Here is a 9,976-nt window from a genome sequence, read left to right as displayed (position 1 = left end):
CATTTAAATTGTATATAAAGTCGTAGGCTCGGAGCTTAGCAATGCATAAATAAATTATAGTTACTAAATTGGGTTAATGTAAAAATTTGTCTAGAAATTGAAAATTTTCAGTATACTTATGAACTAAAGGTAAATTTACCACTATACTTCAACCTTATATTAATGCCACTTTGCTTTTGTTTACTGAAATTTGCCACTAAAGTATGATTTTGATTAATTTTGTTATTCAATTTTAATTTAAAATAATTTGAAGATACATTTTAATAAAAATATTTTTATATTTTATTTTAATATTTAAAATAATAAATTAATTAATATATTATTGAATAAAAGTATTATTTTATAAAAATAAAATTATTTTCTTCTTTATATATTTTAATTTTCAAGTATTTATTTCATTGAATAGATTTATAATTTAATTTATTAATATCCAATATTTTATAAATTATCTCCTTGTTAACCATTAAAATTAAATATTTGAAAGATTTTATTATATTTTATTTTAAATCATCAAAATAATATTGAGTTGTAAAATTTAATTAAGATACTCAAACTTGGTTACAAAATTCAATAAATTTCAACCTTTATTGTAAACTTCAATCACATAAAACTTGAGTGGTAATTTTACAAATATTTTCAAAATATAATAACAAATATTAATCAAAATAAAATATAGTGACCAATTTTAATATTTTTCTATAATATGATGAAAAATTTACACTTTAATCCTATTAACATTCTAAATCCAATTTTGTTGAGTGTTATTTTTAGAAAAGGAACTAACTCTTTGCTCTAATCAAAGAATTTTTTGCATAAATGGTGGGTTAATAGTCATCGTTTTAAAATCAATATTGTTGAAACTATTTTTATTTTGAAAAACGGGGTCGACTTTTAAAATGAAAATGGAGTCACCACCAATCTTTTTTCGAGGTGTGATCGGGTCACCTTGAGATTAATCATTTTAATAAAACATTTTGATTTATTAAAATAATGATTTTGGTCTACAAAATTCGAGAAAATTGACTCGGGAGTCGGTTACGCACGAGGAAGGATTAGCACTCTCGTAACGCCCAAAAATTGGCACCAAATTGATTAATTAACGTCCTAATGTTGAAAATTTGAAAAGATTTTAAAATACGATCCTCTTTAAAAACCTGAATAAATCGAATTTGATGTTAAGACCTCCTTGTCCCGAAATAATAAGATGTCACATTCAGTAAGTTAGGATACGGCATTTTAACCCTCGAAACTAAGCTTGTCTCATACATTAAAGTTTAAAAAGGATATTCGGTTATTTGGATCAAAAAAATCGAAACCCAGCAAGTTAGGGCATGATTTTCTCAAAGCTCCAGAGTACCAAATATTGCCTTATTTTTAAAAGTTTTCTTTTTTAAAATTGGGGAAAATTGAGGCAATATTAAAACGATGCGTAAAAACTTTGATAAAAAAATGGCAATATGAAAATACAAATACACAATTTATAAAACACATAATGGTAATTATTTAAATACTAGCATCAATAATCAAAGACCAATGAATTTAAAACAAAGAATATAAAAAAAATAAAGGCAAAATAAAATGTAAACAAATTTAAAAATAATGAATTTGAAAATGAATAATAAGGAAAAAGAAATTTGAAATCAACAATATACAAATCAATAAATAAATTATATAAAAATAGGTAATATATGTATAAGTTTGGAATAAATAATATATAAAAATGAAAATAGGTAATATGTAAAGTAATAATATATAAATGAGTTTAAAATAAATAATGTGTAATAAGGAATTTAGAACAAGTTATACACAAAACATCTTAAAAATAAATGGTATATAAAATAGATAGTATAAAAAAATTGCCATTGATAATATATGGAAAAAATTTAAAGCAAATAATCAAACAATGTAAAATGGATGATTTATAACACGAGTTTTTAAAAATAAACAACATGTGTGAGATAATATTAAAACAAATAATGTATATAATTAATGGAAGAAAAGAAAAGAATGATAAGAATGGTTAAATGAATGAACAATATATAAATAAGAAAGTTGATGGATAAATAAACGAATAAAAGTAAAAGAATAATTAATGATTAAACAATTAAATGGATAAATAAAAAAGGTTTAAAAAAAATGCTTAAGTCAGCCTAACTCTCACAATATGAAGATTTAACGAAATTCCTCCACCAAAATCCAACTCAAATGAAAGCAACTTAAAAATAAACGAAGATGAACGAATAACAAAATAAAAACGCAAGAGAGGAAGAAATTTGAGTGAATGCTCTTAAGAATTATTATTGCTCCAAACTCAAGTGTTTTACAATTAAGGGAGAGACCTCTATTTATAGTTGAGCCCCCAAAATCCAACAGTACAGATCAATTACATCAACGGCTAAGATTAAAGGGTATCTACAAATTAAATCTCTAATATTACAAAATCATATATTCTAATATTGCATATCATATCTAAGATTGCATATCCTTGATGATTATGTTTCCATATGCGTCAAGCTTGTAGATGGACCTTCAACCTTTTCAAATAATGGGTCATTCCGATCGGGCCAAATGATATAATTTTAGACTGGACTTAAACTTTGTTTTATTATTTTAGATTTTTTTTTGTGAGCCCGGGCTAAATTGGCCTCTTACAAATATATTTTTTAACAAGGACATAATTGAACTATTCCAATATTTGCAAGTGCATTAACTCGTTGTCATGTAATAAATATAACGAATATTTTTTTGATGAATGCATGGAAACAAATTTGATGAATTATACAACTTTCGATAGGTTGTAGGAAGTGTTATTTCAGGAAAATACGAGTAGATTTTTCAGAGTTGATAAAATGAGATTTATTAGTGACATGAGAGAAGGTAGATGGATATCAGAGGAAGTTGAAAATGTTGATACGTTGAGAGATACTAATCTGAGGTTGTGAAAACTGTAGACGTCAAAGTATGAAATTTAAAATATAAAATATAAAATATAAAAAGATAAAATTGAATCAGTGGGAAAAGTGGAAGGATTAGAAGTGTAATTTTATTAAAATTGAATTGTGACACAAAGGATGGGTCGAAAAGATTTTAAACTGCAAAAAATCATTTTGGGAAAGGATAATTATGGAATTATTTAATAAGAAAATTAGGAAAATGTTAGCATTATTTATAGCTGACGGGAAATTGAGACTTAATCCTAGTCATTGAATATAAATGATTATAGATAGATTTTTATATTAAAACTATGTTATTATATTATTAAATTAAAGAGATATTTCAATAGAAAGATGGGGAAACTCTCATCCTATTTCATTTACATGCCACTCATAGGAAAAAGAAGAAAAAAAAAAATTTTTGCAATTTCATCCTTTTTCCTCATTTGAGAGAAACCATAGTTTTAATAGAAATCCTTAGTACAATCAAGTTTTCAATAAGTTAGCAAGGTTGAATGTACGTGATAGAAGTCAGAGAAAAATTAAAGTAGTGTGAGAAACTAAGGCATCAAGGTAAGAGCTTCATGATTTAATGATAATATCATGTTTATTTTAATTAGTTGTGCCTGAAAGTGTTTTGAATATTTCTACTTTATGTTATTAATATGTTAATGAAGTTGATACAAGAGATATGAAGAAAGGAAAACAAGTAACAAACTATTAAAGGAAGGTAGGAGAAAACATAAGCAGCAAAATCAAGCCAACATAAGTAAGTACTCCTAGAATTCCTTCTTACCATACTAAAAATTTAAGTGTAAAATATGTTAAAGATGGTTATAATAATTTTATAATTTTAAGATATACCTGGTTATGTGTGTAATTAATGTGAATGAGATCAAGAGAAGCATTAATTGACAGTAAGAGATCTAGTGTGAAAGTGATGATAATATGTGAATTTGAATATTAAGTAGTAATGACTAAATTGTAAAATATGGGAAAATGTTATATAAATTTAAATGAAAGAAAGAAATTGATGTTCATGTTATTAGGATTTCCATGTAGACAAGATTAAAACTTGATGGATAGATGGCATGCCATTAGGGGTATTAATACGCGCAAGTGAAAGTGACACTACAATGCATAGTGTAATAGTACCTCGGTACTTCAGTGACATTAGCACTTCGGTGCTCTAAAGTGTTTAAGCACATTTGTGCTAGTGTATTAAGTGAAAACTTCATATATCCTTCTTGTTCTTTCAAGTTTACTATGGACTATATTAATATGGTAAGTGGATAATGTTGGATTATTGTAATTATTAGATAAATTCTTAAACGTCAAATTTATTTTTTATAATTTGTTATTATGATTAAATCTTTAATTGATTAATTATAAAGGTAAGTTTGAATTCTTCAAGTACTTACTAAGTTATTCAATAGCTTAGTGCATTCTTTTCTAACACGTAGGTAGAAGGTCGTTCTTGAGAGCAACACTCAGAGTTGACAACCAGAATCACATCTTATCACTAAACAAGAGCTTGAAGAATATGAATATTATATTTGGGTTCTTATAATGACATGTACATAGGGTTAGAGCCATGTGAATGTATATAGAAAACTAGTTTGGAGGTTCAAACTATGCCTTACATCCTTATTGCTATTTTGAATTTTGATAATGCTTAAGTTCTATAATGAGATATACTTGAATTATGTGATATTTGGGTGATAATTTGGCATGTTTTAAGGTTTAGAAATGGTGGTCAAAGTTTGGAAATTATGTACATGGTGTTTCAGGCTTGTTTGATTTCCAAAGCACCTTAGTATTGGCATAAGTGGGATATGCATCGGTACAACATCAACAAAATGCAAAAATAAATTGTATTAAGCAGAGATATCAATACATTTGAGACTCGTACTAATACAACTGCTCTGTTTTGCTCATTTTGTCCTATTTTGCCTCAAACAAGCCCAAAACGACCCCTTGAATGGAGCCAAATTTTAAAGGAAGCTTAGAAATGTTCTAAATTACTACAAATGATATTAATAATGCCACTATTAAGTGGAGAAGATGAAAGCCAAGTTTAGCGAACTTAGTGCTCAAAGTGACATCCGTAAGTCGAGTTATCGACTAAACTCAAGTAAGGGGTTTTACATTTGGGATATCTCTCAAACAACATTTCTTAGCACTCTAGAATTTGAGGCACAAACCTTGTTATCCTTCTACTATACTTGTTTTTATAATCTTAAATTGTGTTTAACTAATGCTAGGTTGTTCAATAGCAAACCAACTTCGTAGCCCTTTTTACAATCATTTAATTACTATTAATTTCACTTAAATTAGGTAAAAACTATAATTTATAATATAACATTTATAAAAAAGTTTATAAAATGTTGAATAACATTTATTATAGTTATGATAAGATACACAAATACGTGATCATGAAAGAGTAATATAGAATTTATAATATTGCCTTTACAAACCTAATTTGCTATTAGGTAAAAATTGCTTGAAATACTTGGAACTTGAAATGTCTAATAGAAAAGCATTTTGGATACAATAATAAATGAATTATTATATTTTAAAAATAAAATACATATCCTAAAATTAAAATAGTTTATTATTGTATAAAAAATTTATAAATATATATAAAAAGATTTTAACTTAAATCATCAATGTGTGTTCGGGAAGTCATAACCTAATTGGTAAGCATTTGCTTGTAATTACTGTGTAATTACACAATTATCAACCTTCTCTTAAGAATTGGAAAGTGAAATTAGGGTGCTCCAATTACATTCAATTTAATGGGACACACTGATTACAATAGCCACCCAAACATGCTACTCATGTGTAATTTAAAAACAATTACACCTAAATCTAATTACTAGATGACTTTAAAAAAATTACGTTACTCTTTTAATTTTACCATTTTAACCAAAACTATATTTTATTTTTTATGCCAATTTTAATAAATTTGTTACATAATTATTTTCACCATATGAGTATGTATATTTAAATTATCTTTTAATTATCCTTAAAAACAATTTATCATAATTAGTCTAATCTTTTGGAAAAATCTAAAATTAAAAAAAACTAAAACTAAATTCAAATTAAATGAGGTCCACACGTATTTAATTGTGATAATTTGAGTTCACATTAAAAGGAAAAAAGTAGAAGAGTTCTAATTTCGATGGATTCAAAATCTATAGCTTTCATTTTTAATATACGTTAGCGCCATTACCTTTCCTCTCATAATAATATTGTGTCAATCTTTTCATCTCAAACAAACAACTATCTCCTCGTGAATTTTCCCATCCACTTCTACTCACAGCATAAATACTTAAAATATAATTCTTTTATGCTTATAAATAGAATGATTTGTTTGTAATTAAGTTGGGCTTCAATCTTCTCACAGATAAGCAAGCTTTATGGGTTAGGGTACTCAGAGCTAAGTACAAGATTTTTTAATATTGTCTAGAGGATATTTCAAGAAGTGTTCCTTGTTTGGAGATTGCTTGCTAAAGTTTGGCCCCTTTTGAGTCAAAGTCTACTTTGTCGGTTGGAGATGGGAATCTTATCAAATTTTGGATTGATAATTGGATAGCAGAGGTGGGTCCTCTTATTAATTATTGTCAGACTCTTTCCCTCATTGATGAAACTTTCACTCTTTAAGAGGAAGTGACTATGGAGGGTGATTGGAATTGGGATATGAGATGCTTTTAAAATAATTATATTTTTTCTTATATTGTGGGCATACTGTCTCCAATCCACCTAATAGGTCCTAATGCTATTGGATCAAGTTGGATCACCAATGGTAAGTTTATAGTCAAAATAACTTACGGTATGCTAGTGAAAAATTCCCTTAATCCATCGGAGAATAAATGCACCAGGCGACACCCCTGTTGCTAAAGAAGATAAATTTAGTCTTACTTAATGCCCTAAAAGTAACCTTGAAATTCAGGAAATGCAAAAGACTCATTATGCATTAGTTGTTGGAAGTCTAATGTACGCTAAAGTATGTACGAATCCGGATATTGTATATATTGTTGGGATGTTAGGCAGATATTTAAGTAACCCTGGTATGGGTCATTGGATAGTAACCAAGAGGGTTATAAGGTATATTCATAAAACAAAAGATTACATGCTCACTTATAAGACATCAGATCATTTGGAGGTCGTAGGATATTCTAATTCTGATTTCGTTAGGTTCCAAGACAGCAGGAAATCTACATCAAGCTATATTTATCTATTAACTAAAGGAGATATATCCTGAAAATGTGTCAAACAGACACTTGTAGCTTTTTCCACTATAGTAGTAGAGTTGAAACATGCTACGAGGTATCAAACCATAGAATATGACTGCGGAACTTTGTCACTAGGTTGCACATTTTGGAGAATGTAGAAAGACCACTCAAATTATTTTGTGACAATAAGTTAGTGGTACTATATTCCAACAGCAATAGGAGCTCATCTAAGTTAAAACATATTGACATAAAGTTACTAATTGTGAAAGAAAGAGTGCAAAGTGGACAAATATTCGTAGAGCACATTGGGACAAACTTTATGATAGCGGATCCGCTCACAAAAAGTTTGCCACCCAAGGTCTTTCATGAGCACACTGCTCATATGGGTGTTATATTATTTGAGGACATCATGGTTTAGTGGGAGTTTGTATTTTATTTGCTTTATGTTTGTTTTCAGACATTTATGTATTTAGTTATTTTCTGATTAGAAATGAAGTATTCAGTTTATTTGAGGACATCATGGTTTAGTGGGAGTTTGTATTTTATTTGCTTTATGTTTTTTTGACCTCACTTGAATTTAAGAAGAACCAGTTGAAAATAGGCATGTTTGGTTCACATTGCATGTAATTTCCATGCTAAGCGTCCATAATTGATCTATATCATTTGACTACATTTGTATATGTGACCATTGATGAGTTTAGTCATGACTAATATGACAAAGACTGCTTTGATCCTAAAAGGATATAGTTGATGGAAGAGATTGATATAGAATACATGTTATATGATAGCAAATTTTGAGCTCATAAGGTTGTACATTTATCAGGAAACATATGTTACCCAAGTGGGAGATTGTTGGATTAAAATCCTCAATTATGGACACATATGTTTAATGTATAATGCTATTATAAAGTGTGATACAAAATTAAGTGACCAATTATGTTATAAGTATCATAGGTATTAAAGTGTCATGGAAATAATGTGTAGATACCATAAGTGGTATTTATAATTTGATGAGGGGCCAAATTATAAATACCCAAAACTGATTTAATAATCAGTTATTTAAAAGAGGTATTGGTCCCTAAGAAATAGATAGATCTCATATTTCTCTTCCATCCCCATCATAGAGTTATACAAAGAGAAAAACTATTTTCTTGGAAGATCAAAACCTTCTGGGCAATCCCCAACAATAGATTCAGGTACATTTCTGCTTATAGTTTTGTTCTTAATGATCTAACATGACAGCTACTAGCTTATATCCAGTTCTTTCGGTATTACAATATCAACGTCTATTACTTCCACTCGAATCATGCCACATAATTAAAATTAGTATACCTATCACATGCATATGTGTGTGAAAATCATATATTTAGAATACATGTGTACATTTGAATATAACATATGATAAATAATTACAATGTAATGTTTGAAATTAATTAATAATAACACATGTAATATGTATAATATTTTGTTGAAAAATTTAGATTTAATTGTTAGTAAAAAAATAAACACGTAAATACATCATATTAAAAATACTAAATGTATTTAGAATACATGTACGCATTTGAATATAACTTATGATAAATAATTAAAACATGATGTTTGAAATTAATTAATAATAACACATACAATATGTACAATATTTTATTGAAAAAATTAGATTAAATTGTTAGTAAAAAGAAATTTAAACACGTAAATACATAATATTAAGTATACTAAATGCGCTATAATTGTTTAACATGATGTTATCTTCAATTTTGAGTTAGTGTCAAGTTGACTTGTTACACTAACTTAAACAACGATATTATCAAGAAGATTATGACATACCCTTAATTAACATTTATTACATTATTAAAATAATAATATTTTGATAATTTAATATCTAACATTATGACATACCCTTAATTAACATTTATTACATTATTAAAATAAAAATATTTTGATAATTTAATACCTGAGTTTGGACCCGATAATGGATATCATCATCTCAGCCAGAATCTTATAGATTGTATAAAAAAATCAATTGATTTGTCGAAACCTTTTTTTGAGTTTGACTTTTTATTTTAAAAAACGAAAATGGAGTCGCCACCAATCCTTTTTATGAGGTGTGATCGGATCACCTCATAATTTGATCATTTTAATAAAATGTTTGATTTATTAAAACAACAATTTTTTGTCTATAAAATTCAGAAAATGGGTTCGGGAGTCGGTTACGCACGAGGAAGGATTAGCACCCTTGTGACACCCAAAATTGGTACCTAGTTGATTACTTGATGTCTTAGTGTCGAAAACTAAAAATTTGAAAGGGAGTTTAAAACACGTTCCCTTTTTGTATTAAGGCATTACCAAATTAATTTTCATGAAAAGAGCTTATTTCAAGTTAATCGAGAAGGAAAAATCATGTCCCCTAAGTTAGGATACAACGCCTTAAATCTTCAAAATCAAGAATAAATGTTATTTAATCATTACTTGAATCTCGTTTTTATATTTTTGAAATGGATATTTGATTATTTTGGTTTTAAAAAAGAAGTCATATCCCGTAAGTTAGAAACACGACTCTTCTAATTCCAAAAATAATGAACATTGTCTCGGTTTAAAAATTTTCCTGTTTTATGCATCGTGCAAAAAAAAACGAACGCAATATTTAAAGTAATATGTATTTAGCTTTCTTGAGCATAGCATAAAATGAATAAATACATTTAAACACAACTTGTATTGTTATAACAAAATAAAATAAAAAAAGGAAGCGTATAAAAATGAAACGATGGTGTATAAAAATATATATAAAATGTCATACTAACAAATGAC

This window comes from Gossypium raimondii, chromosome 12, assembly GCF_025698545.1.
Source record: "Gossypium raimondii isolate GPD5lz chromosome 12, ASM2569854v1, whole genome shotgun sequence".
Taxonomy (NCBI): Eukaryota; Viridiplantae; Streptophyta; class Magnoliopsida; order Malvales; family Malvaceae; genus Gossypium; species Gossypium raimondii.
Note: the sequence above shows the minus strand (reverse complement) of the source record.